The following is a 14407-nucleotide window of genomic DNA, read 5'->3' as shown; positions in this document are numbered from 1 at the left end:
TAATTCCTCAATGCGTCGCCTACCCGAATACTAAGAAGAATGCCACGGTGTGGCTCCTGGGTCATACCGTTTTTGCGATGTTTAACCTGAAATTGACTAATGAATTGGACTCTCTCACCTATTTATGGACTCAGCATGAACACACTGAAGCTTTGCCTGGCGATCGTGCTACTTTTGCAAATTTTTTGAAGGTTGCACTTGCTCATGCCTTTGCCCGGATGTCGGTGGATACTTAACATGTTTTGCGTTTGTTATCTTATTCTACTTTGACCGCTCAAGCTGTGTTTTTCAACGAACGAACATTTATGGACATACGTGTACTCAGAGGAACTCTTCTTTTTCTTCTTTGTGTTATTTTTCATTTCCGGTACAGTTTACCTTTTCTTGTTTCTGATTTTTTATGCTGTGGACATAGGCACTTTTATTTAAGAGCACTGGTTTTCTCCTGTAGGTCTCCCATGGGGCGGCAGTGCTATTTTCACTTTTTTACCTAGTGTTACCGCGCAGTGACTCATTTTTTTTCCTTTTCGTTTCAATTGTCCACCTGATGGACATTACTCCTCAGTTTTACTGGTGTGGAACTTCCCTGGTAATAGTGACACTCATGAAGAGGTTCTTTTCTACTGGATTTTTGTTTCCCTGGCGGAGTCATTGTCTCCATGCAGAAGATTACTGGATTATGGATTTTTTTGTCCTCTTGCCGCTTTTCCCAACGGACGTCGACCATTTTAAGGACACCAACGGGGATACTGATTTTTCGTCCATACGTCGAGGGACATGGAGTCAACAGCACCTTTATAGCTCATGAAACTCTCCAATAGAAGGCATTTTGTGGAGAGCGAGAAGGCCGGTCTATAAGGGGAGATGGGAGGCCCGTAAAAAAAAAAGAAAAAAAAACATTAAAAAAAGTGCTGTTGGCTCTATCTCATTTTTTCATTTTTACGTCGCTACACCTGCCAGGCCTCTTTTCATACTAACTTTCAGGTGTTGACAAAGATGCTTCCACAAGCATTTTAAACTACTGTATCAAACATAAGATACGAAATTACAGTAATGAACTCAGTTTGAGCAAGAATGCGCGAAAGAAGAGTGCTAGAACGCCTTGAAAATAACAACACACTGCGAATCGACAGATGAGTTTTGAAATACGTCAGGGCCTACTGTTTTGTAGCAGTGCTAAATTCCACAAAGAAAATAAACAAACAAACAAAAAAAAAAATCTTCCGTTCTCGTCCGATCACCGAAGTGAAGCAACAACGTTAGTAGTACTCGGAAGGGTGAGCGCCTGGGAACTCTGGCTGCCTTCATTTTTCGCTTTTTAGTCGTTCCTCCTGCCAGCCCTCTTCCCATACCACCTTTCTGTTGTGACAAAGAGACTTCCTTGAGCACTTTAAACGGCCGTAAGGTACGAAACTGCAGTAATTAAGTCAGTTTGAAGGAGAATGTGCTAACCAAGTTTGCCAGGAAGTCTTTGAAAACGACAAAACAGTACGAATCGGGCGGTATGCTCCGAAAAACGTTAGCGCCTGCCTATCGTTCTGCAGCGGCGTACAGCTCCAAGTTCGATTTGTAATCATAAATTTATTCTTTTGTCGTCTCGCCGCCTCCCGCAGACGTTTCTCGCGCTTGTGCTGTCATATGGACCGCGACCCGAGCGGCAGCGAGCGGCAGCCGAGCAAAGTCGGGACAAGTCGGGACGGAAGAGGGGACAGGTGCGAATGGACCGCGCAAATTACGCAAATATCTGGAAGCGCGGCGTGTGTCAGCCAGGTGAGAAAGCCTCCGTCGGTCCAGCAGGACACTGCCACACCCCACGCAGTCCCCCCGCCGCCCGGCCGCGCGCAAGCCCCGCGCCGGATAACAGGAACAAGGCGCGTCGCCAGCGAGTGTCGGCCGCGCGCAAGCCCCGCGCCGGATAACAGGAACAAGGCGCGTCGCCAGCGAGTGTCGGAGGCCACACGCACCAAACGAATGACAGGCGGTGCACCGAGCAGCCGTGTTGTGCGCCTCACCTACGTCCGGCTGTCGCCTCTGAGACGCCGAGGCGAGCGCGCACTCCGCGCCACCTTCGAGGTGGAAGGACGTGCTTTGCGTCAAATGTGCCACGGAAAGCGGCGATTGCGTGTGTTGGGAGAAGAGGCGAATGCTTCTTGTGTGGTGCGGCTACAGTATAAGGACGCCAACGGCCATACCATGTTGAATACACCGGTTCTCGTCCGATCACCGAAGTTAAGCAATCGGCAGCCGTGTACACTACGTCTGTGTCCAGAGATGCTGTTTCAATTACGACTGTCAGTCATCTTGCTCAGCCGCCCTGTGATAGCTCGTCAGTGCACGGCTAGCGGCCGCTCTGTTGGCATCGCCGCGTTGCGTTCCGCTGTCGAGTTTCTCTTTTTCGCGCGTTTTTTGCGTAGTTGTTAAGTAACAGTTTGAAAATGGAAAACGTAAATAGATCGAACACATTGAACGTTATTTTCGACAAAGAAGCTGTACGCCCTACGGCATACGAAGCTCACGACTGGATTATTGACGAACTCGGCCTTACCGATACCGAAACGTACGGAGTCCAGTGGGACTTTATTACCGGAACCCTGTTTATGAAATTCAATGATGCGGAAATGTGCGAAAAGATCGTACAGGAAAACGGTGGAAAACGCAAGTTTAAATACCGTGACGGAAGCGTTTGCGACGTGACCGTGTGCCACGCGGGTTACGGTATTCGTCAAGTGCGCATTTTCAATCTCCCTTTTGAAATACCTACGCAAATGATCGCTCGTGGTCTCATGCCGTATGGGAATGTGCTTTCAGTGACGAATGAAAAATGGGGTAGTGGTTTCCGCCTACAAGTATACAACGGAGTAAGAAGTGTGCTTATTGAACTGAAACAGCACATCCCGTCCTTTCTAGTCATAGGCGGCTACAGGGCCTTTATATCGTACAATGGACAGCCACAGACGTGCTCGTACTGCAATGCAACCGATCACTTTCGACAAAATTGTCCGAACAGGCGTCGGCCTGTGCAGCTCCCGCTCGGCGGTGATAGCGCACAAGCGCAGAAAAATTCGTATGCGTCTGTAGCGTTGGGTGTTGCTCCGATTCGGCCCTCGTCACTCCCTGTGACAGAGGCTGTGTGCGAATCGTCTGAGACCCCAGCGAACACGGACAATGTCATGGACGTAACAGAAATTGATGAAAAAGCCGCCATTCCAGAAAATTCTCTCGGCAATAATACGACAAACGTCACGGTTGTGGCTGACGTTCACCCCGAGCCGCCAAATAGTGACGATACTGCATCAGATATTTTTCCGAGCAACACGCAAAATTCAGAGCGTGGGCGCAGCCCTGCTGCTGTCCCCTCAGAAATGCGTGTTTCACGTAAAGACCCCAGTCCATCCCCGAGTAGGAGGTCGGTGAGCCATTCACCGAATAAATCTTCGAAAAGGAAACATCGACGCGGCCGTGGAAACGGAAATTCGGATGCAACTTCTAAATCCGATCAACAATGCCCCGTGACAGTCGTTCCTGTTGCGTCGCCTGAAACAGAAGCAGAACGCCGGCGCGACGCAACTGTTCGACATCTGAGGGAATTTTTAAATAAGCAAGAGAAAGAAAAAGAAATCAGCGTACAACCGCTCGTAACTGAGGCCGTAATATCAGCGCCAATTAAAAGAAAGGCAGAGGAAATGCACGAGTGTCGTGCTCGGCACACAGCCCACGTCCCGACGGGCGACATTCGTGCCGTCCATGCCATGCAAATCGATTCGCCACATATGCACGTACCGATGGAAACCAACAATGATCCCTCCCGCTCAGATCAACAACGCAATACTGTTTGGTCCGACGACGTTTAAGTACAAACTCGGTTGAAAATCTGTTTGCAATAGTCGTCACATAACAAAACTAACCATTCGCAGATTGAAATTATCTCCATTTATACCCTGTCTCCCTTAGTTCATGTTACTCTGTTTCTTTCTCCACTTCCAATGCCTGTCTGTCATACGCAAATAAAAGATTTATCTATTCTTACCTTAAATATAAACGGGATTTCTGCAGCTCACAAAATTCTGTCCCAGTACTTTGTACATTACAGTAGTTTCGATGTAATTTTCATTCAGGAAGTTACCGCAAACATCCTCCATAACATAAATGGATATGATGTTATTTATAATGTTAACAATAATATTAAATGCGGTACCGCGATTTTATACAAAAATTCCCTAGAGCCAGACAATGTCCAAACGTTGCCGAGCGGACGCGCGATTGCGTGCAATATACAAGGCATGAGATTTATCAATATTTACGCCCCCTCAGGCACAGATAATAGACGAATGCGCGCAGCATTTTTCAGCCACGAAATAATTCCCTTGTTTGATACCACACGTCCAATAATTCTCGGTGGCGATTTTAACTGTGTAACAGACACATCCGACCAGCACCCTACGGCCACTATGTGTCCTGAATTAGTGAAACTATTGACCGCCAAAGATCTGCGAGACACGTGGCGCCTCCTTAACCCACACACAACGCAGTATACGCACATATACAATAGTGGAGCAAGCAGAATAGACCGCATATACGTCTCTCAACAGATTGCAAACAACCTAAATAGTGTAGACGTCGTCCCTGTCGCGTTTAGCGACCATTGTGGTTATGTTGCTGCCATTCACCTACAGCGTACAAATGAAACACCTACTCCCAGGTTGTGGAAGCTTAATACGAAACATCTTGCCGCGACAGACTTCCGCTCGAAAATGCAATCTGTATGGCAGCATTGCCTGCAGAAAGAGAAAAACTACAGCTCAGCACTAGAGTGGTGGACTTTTTACGCAAAGCCGCAAATTAGGATGATTGCTCAATGTCATAGCCAGGAGGTATCCTTCTGGACGCATCGCACAACAGAATTTTACCAACAATGCCTCAAAGACGCGTTAAACGCCCCCGTCGGACCAAATGAAAATCTCCGCCTTCGCTTAAACCGTATTAAAGCAAAGATTCTCCGTATACATAACGAAAAGGCAAAAGGAATTTTGGTCCGAAGTCGCGCCTTGTGCGCTTTGGACGACGAAGAACCGTCGTCCTATCATCTCGCGCGTGAAAAAACACGGGCAAGACGCAAACACGTAGAATCGATAACGACTGCGTCAGGCGAGCGCCTTACGCGGAAAACAGACATTCTCCAACATATTACAGCCCACTACACGGACTTATTTCGAGACGTTGCGACAGACGACGTGGCGCTAAATTATTTGTTATGCGACCTGCAGACTGAGATTTCGGACGCGGAAAGAGAACAGTTGATAGCAGAGATGACAGTACAAAACACAAAACCTATTGTACAGTCGTGCTCTAAAGGAAAGTCGCCGGGACCTGATGGCCTGCCAACTGAATTCTATCAGGTCTACTGGGATATCTTTGGGCAAAAACTTACCGACATAGTAAATGAAGTAATTCGTGGCACGGAAATTCCCGCAAAATTTCTGGAAGGTCGAGTTGTGCTCGTCCCTAAAACGCAACATACATGTCGTATTCAAGATTTCCGGCCCATTACGTTACTCAATACCGATTATAAAATCGTTGCAAGGTGCCTTGCAGCGAAGATGAAGCCAGTCATGAACAAAGCTATCAGCTCCTACCAAACGTGCGGAGTAACACACCACAATATTTTCCACGCAGCGTCCTTATACCGAGACATAGTGGCTCACACGGCAGTCCATAAATTATCGACAGCTATTCTATCCATTGACTTTGCGAATGCTTTCGATCGCATAAGCCACAAATACTTGCTACAGGTCATGACAAAAATGGGATTCGGCCGAGAATTTACCAAAATTATTGAAAATATTCTCACGGGAGCAAGATCAATAGTCACATTAAATGGATGGCAAACTAAACCGATCCCTATTTGCCGCTCTGTCAGGCAAGGATGTCCGCTGTCAATGTTCTTATTCGTGATCGCCATAGACCCGCTTCTCAGAACAATAGGCAGGACGTCAAAAGGAGTACAAATACACAATGCTTCCATTAAATGTGTGGCATACGCAGATGACGTAGGCGCTTTCCTTGACCACACAGCAGACATAGACTCGATACGCGCCTCCCTTCACCAGTATGAATGTGCGTCTGGAGCAGCGATAAATACTTTTAAAACTGTTCTACTCCCACTGGGTCTGCTAGCCACCGATATTGTCCGCCCGTGGTACAGAGTCGTGAGAGACCATCAAGTATTGGGTCTAGACATAACCGCGTGCCCGCAGCGTATGCAAGCACGAAATTGGAGAAGAATTCTCAACTCCATTAAGGGCCTCTGCAAAAGCCACGCAACCCGGCACCTTAACTTGCACCAGAAAGTCAAGCTAATCAATACCTTTATCCTCACTAAGGCGTGGTATATGGCTCAGTTGCTTAGCGTGCCGAAACAAATAGGACGCGCTATATCTCAAGCAGTATACTGGTTACTCTGGCGTCACGAAATTTTTAAAGTGCGAGCAACAGTTTGTGTCTTAGACCCGTCACGTGGAGGACTCGGGCTAGTAGACTTCAGTCGCAAATGTGCAGCGTTGCTCGTCAACCGCACCGCTGAAATGCAGGCCGGCTTTCCCGATGGATCGACAGCATCCCTGCTGGAAATCTATCGGCCAGAATCTGAAAGCGCCCCAGTATCGGTGGCCAACATCCCTTACCGTATGTCCTTTGTACGAGAGTATATCCTAAATAGAAGCTACGTCCTCCGTACGGCCACAGATCCACACAGGACTGCACGGCAGCTCTATATTGAATTGATGGGACAACCTCCCATTAGTAAATTGGAAGTCCGCTTACCTACCGTAAACTGGAAGCAAGTGTGGTCAAATGTCAATAGCAGTATTCTGCCGTCCGATGTGTCTGCGTTGTGGTACAAACTAGTCAACAACACGCTGCCCACCAATCAGCGTTTAGCCGACATTCAGCTTCTCGCCTCCCCCAACTGTGGCAGGTGTGGCGTGCTTGACACCAGAGAACACCGCCTGCAATGTCAAGCTGTTTCCGACGTGTGGAGGACTTGCCAGTTAATGGTGGCTCTCATCACGCGAACTACGCCGGCGCACGTCTCAGTTGATAGTGTCATTGTACCGGATTTTAAATACTTCCCCCGTGCAAAACACAATACTGCTGTGTGGTTGTTGGGCCACACTGCCTACGCCCTTATCGACCGGCAAATTCACGATGCACTCACCTTTTTGACTCATATTTGGGACCAATATTCTAAGATCAAAAATAGTAATAAACACAAAGAACATTTTGCCAATTTCTTATCATCTGCATTGCATCACGCGTATGCGAAACAACTATAAGATGTGTCCGAGGCCATCTTATTTGCATCAATTGACTTTGTTTGCAATTGAGTTTTGATGATACTTACACTGATCTCCTTCTTGCGTCATACATGCAGTTCTCTCAAAAATAAGTTTAGATATATGTAGTTAGTGTCTGCTGGAAAATATAACCAATCTCCATTTATTTATCTATCTTTGGTCATGTGCCGACCTGTAAACTAGTATACATAAGATCATTTTTGGAAAAAAAAGAAATAAAATAAAGAAAGTTACAGAAAGAGAGTAACTGAGTAAAAGGATGAGGTTCCAAGATTAATCAACTTGAAATATAAAATAAAAAAAAAAAAAATAAATAAAAAAATAAATAAAACAAATAAAAAAAGAAAAATAAAAAATAAATAAATAAATAAAAAAATAAATAACACAAATAAAAAAAAGAAAAAGAAAAAAAAAATACACCGGTTCTCGTCCGATCACCGAAGTTAAGCAACATCGGGCCCGGTTAGTACTTGGATGGGTGACCGCCTGGGAACACCGGGTGCTGTTGGCTCTATCTCATTTTTTCATTTTTTCGTCGCTACACCTGCCAGCCCTCTTTTCATACTAACTTTCAGGTGTTGACAAAGATGCTTCCACAAGCATTTTAAACTACTGTATCAAACGTAGGATACGAAATTACAGTAATGAACTCAGTTTGAGCAAGAATGCGCGAAAGAAGAGAGTGCTAGAACGCCTTGAAAACAACAACACACTACGAATCGACAGATGAGTTCTGAAATAAGTCAGGGCCTACTGTTTTGTAGCAGTGCTAAATTCCACAATGTAAATAAACAAAAAAAAAAAAAAGAAATAAAATCTTCCGTTCTCGTCCGATCACCGATGTGAAGCAACAACGGTAGTACTCGTATGGATGAGCGCCTGGGAACTCTGGCTGCCTTCATTTATCGCTTTTTAGTCGCTACTCTTGCCAGCCCTCTTCCCATACCACCTTTCTGTCGTGACAAAGAGACTTCCTCAAGCATTTTAAACGGCCGTCAGGTACGAAACTGCAATAATTAACTCAGTTTGAAGGAGAATGTGCTAACCAAGTTTGCCAGGAAGTCTTTGAAAACGACAAAACACTACGAATCGGGCGGTATGCTCCGAAATACGTTAGCGCCTATCGTTCTGCAGCGGCGTGCAGCTCCAAATTCGATTTGTAATCATAAATTTATTCTTTTGTCGTCTCGCCTCCTCCCGCAGACGTTTCTCGCGCTTGTGCTGTCATATGGACCGCGACCCGAGCGGCAGCGAGCGGCAGTCGAGCAAAGTCGGGACAAGTCGGGACGGGAGGGGGGGACAGGCGCGAATGCAAATGCACCGCGCAAATTACGCAAATATCTGGAAGCGCGGCGTGTGTCAGCCAGGTGAGAAAGCCTCCGTCGGTCCAGCAGGACACTGCCACACCCCGCGGCCACACGCACCAAACGAATGACAGGCGGTGCACCGAGCAGCTGTGTTGTGCGCCGCACCTACGCTCGGCAGTCTCCTATGAGACGCCGAGCCGAGCGCGCACTCCGCGCCACCTTCGAGGTGGAAGGACGTGCTTTGCGTCAAATGTGCCACGGAAAGCGGCGATTGCGTGTGTTGCGAGAAGAGGCGAATGCCTCTTGTGTGGTGCGGCTACAGTATAAGGACGCCAACGGCCATACCATGTTGAATACACCGGTTCTCGTCCGATCACCGAAGTTAAGCAACATCGGGCCCGGTTAGTACTTGGATGGGTGACCGCCTGGGAACACCGGGTGCTGTTGGCTCTATCTCATTTTTTCATTTTTACGTCGCTGCACCTGCCAGCCCTCTTTTCATACTAACTTTCAGGTGTTGACAAAGATGCTTCCACAAGCATTTTAAACTACTGTATCAAACGTAGGATACGAAATTACAGTAATGAACTCAGTTTCAGCAAGAATGCGCGGAAGAAGAGTGCTACAACGCCTCGGAAATAACAACACACTACGAATCGACAGATGAGTTTTGAAATACGTCAGGGCCTACTGTTTTGTAGCAGTGCTAAATTCCACAATGTAAATAAACAAAAAAAAAAAAAAAAGAAATAAAATCTTCCGTTCTCGTCCGATCACCGATGTGAAGCAACAACGGTAGTACTCGTATGGATGAGCGCCTGGGAACTCTGGCTGCCTTCATTTATCGCTTTTTAGTCGCTACTCTTGCCAGCCCTCTTCCCATACCACCTTTCTGTCGTGACAAAGAGACTTCCTCAAGCATTTTAAACGGCCGTCAGGTACGAAACTGCAATAATTAACTCAGTTTGAAGGAGAATGTGCTAACCAAGTTTGCCAGGAAGTCTTTGAAAACGACAAAACACTACGAATCGGGCGGTATGCTCCGAAATACGTTAGCGCCTATCGTTCTGCAGCGGCGTGCAGCTCCAAATTCGATTTGTAATCATAAATTTATTCTTTTGTCGTCTCGCCTCCTCCCGCAGACGTTTCTCGCGCTTGTGCTGTCATATGGACCGCGACCCGAGCGGCAGCGAGCGGCAGTCGAGCAAAGTCGGGACAAGTCGGGACGGGAGGGGGGGACAGGCGCGAATGCAAATGCACCGCGCAAATTACGCAAATATCTGGAAGCGCGGCGTGTGTCAGCCAGGTGAGAAAGCCTCCGTCGGTCCAGCAGGACACTGCCACACCCCGCGGCCACACGCACCAAACGAATGACAGGCGGTGCACCGAGCAGCTGTGTTGTGCGCCGCACCTACGCTCGGCAGTCTCCTATGAGACGCCGAGCCGAGCGCGCACTCCGCGCCACCTTCGAGGTGGAAGGACGTGCTTTGCGTCAAATGTGCCACGGAAAGCGGCGATTGCGTGTGTTGCGAGAAGAGGCGAATGCCTCTTGTGTGGTGCGGCTACAGTATAAGGACGCCAACGGCCATACCATGTTGAATACACCGGTTCTCGTCCGATCACCGAAGTTAAGCAACATCGGGCCCGGTTAGTACTTGGATGGGTGACCGCCTGGGAACACCGGGTGCTGTTGGCTCTATCTCATTTTTTCATTTTTACGTCGCTGCACCTGCCAGCCCTCTTTTCATACTAACTTTCAGGTGTTGACAAAGATGCTTCCACAAGCATTTTAAACTACTGTATCAAACGTAGGATACGAAATTACAGTAATGAACTCAGTTTCAGCAAGAATGCGCGGAAGAAGAGTGCTACAACGCCTCGGAAATAACAACACACTACGAATCGACAGATGAGTTTTGAAATACGTCAGGGCCTACTGTTTTGTAGCAGTGCTAAATTCCACAATGTAAATAAACAAAAAAAAAAAAAAAAGAAATAAAATCTTCCGTTCTCGTCCGATCACCGATGTGAAGCAACAACGGTAGTACTCGTATGGATGAGCGCCTGGGAACTCTGGCTGCCTTCATTTATCGCTTTTTAGTCGCTACTCTTGCCAGCCCTCTTCCCATACCACCTTTCTGTCGTGACAAAGAGACTTCCTCAAGCATTTTAAACGGCCGTCAGGTACGAAACTGCAATAATTAACTCAGTTTGAAGGAGAATGTGCTAACCAAGTTTGCCAGGAAGTCTTTGAAAACGACAAAACACTACGAATCGGGCGGTATGCTCCGAAATACGTTAGCGCCTATCGTTCTGCAGCGGCGTGCAGCTCCAAATTCGATTTGTAATCATAAATTTATTCTTTTGTCGTCTCGCCTCCTCCCGCAGACGTTTCTCGCGCTTGTGCTGTCATATGGACCGCGACCCGAGCGGCAGCGAGCGGCAGTCGAGCAAAGTCGGGACAAGTCGGGACGGGAGGGGGGGACAGGCGCGAATGCAAATGCACCGCGCAAATTACGCAAATATCTGGAAGCGCGGCGTGTGTCAGCCAGGTGAGAAAGCCTCCGTCGGTCCAGCAGGACACTGCCACACCCCGCGGCCACACGCACCAAACGAATGACAGGCGGTGCACCGAGCAGCTGTGTTGTGCGCCGCACCTACGCTCGGCAGTCTCCTATGAGACGCCGAGCCGAGCGCGCACTCCGCGCCACCTTCGAGGTGGAAGGACGTGCTTTGCGTCAAATGTGCCACGGAAAGCGGCGATTGCGTGTGTTGCGAGAAGAGGCGAATGCCTCTTGTGTGGTGCGGCTACAGTATAAGGACGCCAACGGCCATACCATGTTGAATACACCGGTTCTCGTCCGATCACCGAAGTTAAGCAACATCGGGCCCGGTTAGTACTTGGATGGGTGACCGCCTGGGAACACCGGGTGCTGTTGGCTCTATCTCATTTTTTCATTTTTACGTCGCTGCACCTGCCAGCCCTCTTTTCATACTAACTTTCAGGTGTTGACAAAGATGCTTCCACAAGCATTTTAAACTACTGTATCAAACGTAGGATACGAAATTACAGTAATGAACTCAGTTTCAGCAAGAATGCGCGGAAGAAGAGTGCTACAACGCCTCGGAAATAACAACACACTACGAATCGACAGATGAGTTTTGAAATACGTCAGGGCCTACTGTTTTGTAGCAGTGCTAAATTCCACAATGTAAATAAACAAAAAAAAAAAAAAAAGAAATAAAATCTTCCGTTCTCGTCCGATCACCGATGTGAAGCAACAACGGTAGTACTCGTATGGATGAGCGCCTGGGAACTCTGGCTGCCTTCATTTATCGCTTTTTAGTCGCTACTCTTGCCAGCCCTCTTCCCATACCACCTTTCTGTCGTGACAAAGAGACTTCCTCAAGCATTTTAAACGGCCGTCAGGTACGAAACTGCAATAATTAACTCAGTTTGAAGGAGAATGTGCTAACCAAGTTTGCCAGGAAGTCTTTGAAAACGACAAAACACTACGAATCGGGCGGTATGCTCCGAAATACGTTAGCGCCTATCGTTCTGCAGCGGCGTGCAGCTCCAAATTCGATTTGTAATCATAAATTTATTCTTTTGTCGTCTCGCCTCCTCCCGCAGACGTTTCTCGCGCTTGTGCTGTCATATGGACCGCGACCCGAGCGGCAGCGAGCGGCAGTCGAGCAAAGTCGGGACAAGTCGGGACGGGAGGGGGGGACAGGCGCGAATGCAAATGCACCGCGCAAATTACGCAAATATCTGGAAGCGCGGCGTGTGTCAGCCAGGTGAGAAAGCCTCCGTCGGTCCAGCAGGACACTGCCACACCCCGCGGCCACACGCACCAAACGAATGACAGGCGGTGCACCGAGCAGCTGTGTTGTGCGCCGCACCTACGCTCGGCAGTCTCCTATGAGACGCCGAGCCGAGCGCGCACTCCGCGCCACCTTCGAGGTGGAAGGACGTGCTTTGCGTCAAATGTGCCACGGAAAGCGGCGATTGCGTGTGTTGCGAGAAGAGGCGAATGCCTCTTGTGTGGTGCGGCTACAGTATAAGGACGCCAACGGCCATACCATGTTGAATACACCGGTTCTCGTCCGATCACCGAAGTTAAGCAACATCGGGCCCGGTTAGTACTTGGATGGGTGACCGCCTGGGAACACCGGGTGCTGTTGGCTCTATCTCATTTTTTCATTTTTACGTCGCTGCACCTGCCAGCCCTCTTTTCATACTAACTTTCAGGTGTTGACAAAGATGCTTCCACAAGCATTTTAAACTACTGTATCAAACGTAGGATACGAAATTACAGTAATGAACTCAGTTTCAGCAAGAATGCGCGGAAGAAGAGTGCTACAACGCCTCGGAAATAACAACACACTACGAATCGACAGATGAGTTTTGAAATACGTCAGGGCCTACTGTTTTGTAGCAGTGCTAAATTCCACAATGTAAATAAACAAAAAAAAAAAAAAAAGAAATAAAATCTTCCGTTCTCGTCCGATCACCGATGTGAAGCAACAACGGTAGTACTCGTATGGATGAGCGCCTGGGAACTCTGGCTGCCTTCATTTATCGCTTTTTAGTCGCTACTCTTGCCAGCCCTCTTCCCATACCACCTTTCTGTCGTGACAAAGAGACTTCCTCAAGCATTTTAAACGGCCGTCAGGTACGAAACTGCAATAATTAACTCAGTTTGAAGGAGAATGTGCTAACCAAGTTTGCCAGGAAGTCTTTGAAAACGACAAAACACTACGAATCGGGCGGTATGCTCCGAAATACGTTAGCGCCTATCGTTCTGCAGCGGCGTGCAGCTCCAAATTCGATTTGTAATCATAAATTTATTCTTTTGTCGTCTCGCCTCCTCCCGCAGACGTTTCTCGCGCTTGTGCTGTCATATGGACCGCGACCCGAGCGGCAGCGAGCGGCAGTCGAGCAAAGTCGGGACAAGTCGGGACGGGAGGGGGGGACAGGCGCGAATGCAAATGCACCGCGCAAATTACGCAAATATCTGGAAGCGCGGCGTGTGTCAGCCAGGTGAGAAAGCCTCCGTCGGTCCAGCAGGACACTGCCACACCCCGCGGCCACACGCACCAAACGAATGACAGGCGGTGCACCGAGCAGCTGTGTTGTGCGCCGCACCTACGCTCGGCAGTCTCCTATGAGACGCCGAGCCGAGCGCGCACTCCGCGCCACCTTCGAGGTGGAAGGACGTGCTTTGCGTCAAATGTGCCACGGAAAGCGGCGATTGCGTGTGTTGCGAGAAGAGGCGAATGCCTCTTGTGTGGTGCGGCTACAGTATAAGGACGCCAACGGCCATACCATGTTGAATACACCGGTTCTCGTCCGATCACCGAAGTTAAGCAACATCGGGCCCGGTTAGTACTTGGATGGGTGACCGCCTGGGAACACCGGGTGCTGTTGGCTCTATCTCATTTTTTCATTTTTACGTCGCTGCACCTGCCAGCCCTCTTTTCATACTAACTTTCAGGTGTTGACAAAGATGCTTCCACAAGCATTTTAAACTACTGTATCAAACGTAGGATACGAAATTACAGTAATGAACTCAGTTTCAGCAAGAATGCGCGGAAGAAGAGTGCTACAACGCCTCGGAAATAACAACACACTACGAATCGACAGATGAGTTTTGAAATACGTCAGGGCCTACTGTTTTGTAGCAGTGCTAAATTCCACAATGTAAATAAACAAAAAAAAAAAAAAAGAAATAAAATCTTCCGTTC

At 48.1% G+C, this 14407-nt stretch overlaps 5 non-coding genes across 5 annotated transcripts; all 5 read left to right on the top strand.

Moving 5' to 3' along the window:
• Positions 1-8990: 8990 nt before the first annotated feature.
• LOC126160962 (5S ribosomal RNA) lies at positions 8991-9109 on the top strand. The gene has a single exon (XR_007534643.1). It is a non-coding gene; the product is annotated as a 5S ribosomal RNA (ribosomal RNA).
• A 1127-nt stretch (positions 9110-10236) lies between these two features.
• Positions 10237-10355, top strand: LOC126160961 (5S ribosomal RNA). Its single transcript, XR_007534642.1, has one exon. It is a non-coding gene; the product is annotated as a 5S ribosomal RNA (ribosomal RNA).
• Positions 10356-11482: 1127 nt separating this feature from the next.
• LOC126160960 (5S ribosomal RNA) lies at positions 11483-11601 on the top strand. The gene has a single exon (XR_007534641.1). It is a non-coding gene; the product is annotated as a 5S ribosomal RNA (ribosomal RNA).
• Positions 11602-12728: 1127 nt separating this feature from the next.
• On the top strand, positions 12729-12847 carry LOC126160959 (5S ribosomal RNA). Its single transcript, XR_007534640.1, has one exon. It is a non-coding gene; the product is annotated as a 5S ribosomal RNA (ribosomal RNA).
• A 1127-nt stretch (positions 12848-13974) lies between these two features.
• LOC126160957 (5S ribosomal RNA) lies at positions 13975-14093 on the top strand. The gene has a single exon (XR_007534639.1). It is a non-coding gene; the product is annotated as a 5S ribosomal RNA (ribosomal RNA).
• The last annotated feature ends 314 nt before the right edge of the window (positions 14094-14407 follow it).

This window comes from Schistocerca cancellata, unplaced genomic scaffold (assembly GCF_023864275.1).
Source record: "Schistocerca cancellata isolate TAMUIC-IGC-003103 unplaced genomic scaffold, iqSchCanc2.1 HiC_scaffold_1169, whole genome shotgun sequence".
Taxonomy (NCBI): domain Eukaryota; kingdom Metazoa; phylum Arthropoda; class Insecta; order Orthoptera; family Acrididae; genus Schistocerca; species Schistocerca cancellata.
This window is presented reverse-complemented; position numbering and strand designations above follow the sequence as displayed.